The following is a 2,267-nucleotide window of genomic DNA, read 5'->3' as shown; positions in this document are numbered from 1 at the left end:
TTATTCACATTTTGTATGCACGCCCTTAATTTTGTTGTTAGGGTGAAATTGTTAAGGTGAAAATAAATAATAAAAAAGATCTGAGAATATATACCCCAGGAGATTTCTGGGAGTGGCACTGAAATTCTGAAGTCTCCTGGGAAAATCGGGAGAGTCGGCAAGTAATAGTGATGGGATCGGCAGTTCTTTTGACTGTACTGAATCACTAGAATCAGTTTCTTTAATTGAGTCGTTCAAAAAATGTGTTCACCGAATCCCCCCCCAAAAAAATAAAAAATAAAAATAGGAGGGGGCGGGGCGTGCGTAGTACAGTACAGTGCAGACATTCGCGGGAGAAGCAGCAAATAGGGTGAACGCGAGTCCCTACACAGCTCTGTGCATGCAGTACACCAGGCAGTGAGTGACACAGTCAGCACAGTTCAGTACGTCAACTGAATCACTTCTGCAGCAGCAGTTCTGTGTGCAGGTCGGCGAATCATGAGTCAGTCAGTAACAGCTTCCCCAGCGGCAGATCTCGGTGTGTGTCAGTTGGCCAACGACACAAGCCCTCAGCACCCAATGAACGACGCGCACAGTGACTGAACGAGAGCCTCAATGTGACGTCCTCCTCCGCGACACAGTCACTTCTCTGTGTCAGTAGGTTCGCCAGTCCTCATTCTGTCGTTCACTGAGTGATTCATGTCGTTAATCCGCGGTGAACGAATTGTTCGCTCAGTCCCTCCCCCCACCCCCATGATGAGTAGCTGGCTGCGTCGTTCGCCGACGTCGAGGGTTCAGTGAGTCACAGAATGCGCCAGTTCCACTCATCCTGGCATGGTCGCGGCGGAGCTCAACTGAACTGAGAAAGGAACGAATCAGTTCATGAAGTGATTCGGTTCAGTACGTTCACTCAAAAGATTTGTTCATTCGAACGAATCGTTCGCGAACGACACAACATTAGCAAGTAAGCAGCTGAGCCGCATCAGAATGGTCAAAGAGCCGCGGGTTGCCGACCCCTGAGTTAGACAGATGGAGATCGGGCTCCATATAGTTGAAGCGTTGGTGAAACTGTATGGAACTGACCAAACATGATGGCTGTAGAATTGTTGACTGATTACCAGTGATTCTACGCCGCCTTTAGGCTGGTTTCCGTGTTGGTCAGGGTGGTAACGTAGGGTCTGCTCCGCTGGACGGGTTAATCGCCGTTTTATGAGTAAGAAGTGACCTGCGTTCGTGTTATGAGACGGCCGTTCCACAAAAAGCACGCGTGTATAATTGTTAATATTGTCCGGACATTGGGGTGGGTTGTATTTTGTTAATGTGTGTGTGTGTTGGTGAATGTTGAAAAGTGTGTTGGATGTGGAGTGATTCAGTTTTATTATTGGTACATTTATATATGCGTAACTTAATAAGAATTGTGTATGCACCTGCGGGTCTGACTTTTTCATTTTCCCTCTCTTGAAAGAGTTAATCATTACTCCCACACACACCCGCATCCCCTCACATCCCTGCTAATCTGTAAAGGTTTGGAAATTGTCCAAAATGTGTGTGTGTATGAGAAGATAGACAAAGTTTATGTTCGGAAATCATATGAGTGAATCCATCCATCCGTTTATCTTCTTCCGCTTATCAGAGGTCGGGTCGCGGGGGCAGAAGCCCAGACTTCTCTCTCCCGAGCCATTTCGTCCAGCTCAGAGTGAATAATAAATGTTGTTTATTATTATTAGGTTCTGATATAATACAGCTGTGCTTCTGGGTGAGAAAAATAGTTGACTGTTGAGGTTGTTTTGTCTGTGTGAGTCTGATTGTGACTGTGTGATATTATAGTTTTGTAGAAAAGTGTCTGAGATGAAAAAGGCTCGCTCGTTGTTGATTTTTTTGTGCACGTGTGACGCAGTAAGAAGAAGAGGCGGCTCTGTTAGGAGACATTTTGAGATTCTGGTTCTCCTGCAGATGCCCTCCCACCTCGCCTGTTTAAGGAGGTACTTGCTACTATTGGATCAAGTGTCCTTAACATTATCAATAGTAGCCTCTCTTCTGGAATAGTTCCAGTAGAGTTTAAACATGCAGTGGTACGACCTCTGCTTAAAAAACCCAGCCTCGACCCCTCTCTCCTCTCTAACTTCAGACCTATCTCTAATCTTCCATACATTTCCAAAATATTAGAGAAGGTTGTCTACAGTCAGTTGTTGCCCTTCTTAGAGGATAATGGTATCACTGAGCTGTTCCAGTCCGGTTTTAAAGCCCTCCACAGCACAGAGTCAGCGCTTCTAAAAGTTTTTAACGAT

The sequence above is a fragment of the Nerophis lumbriciformis genome, linkage group LG28, assembly GCF_033978685.3.
Source record: "Nerophis lumbriciformis linkage group LG28, RoL_Nlum_v2.1, whole genome shotgun sequence".
Taxonomy (NCBI): Eukaryota; Metazoa; Chordata; class Actinopteri; order Syngnathiformes; family Syngnathidae; genus Nerophis; species Nerophis lumbriciformis.
This window is presented reverse-complemented; position numbering follows the sequence as displayed.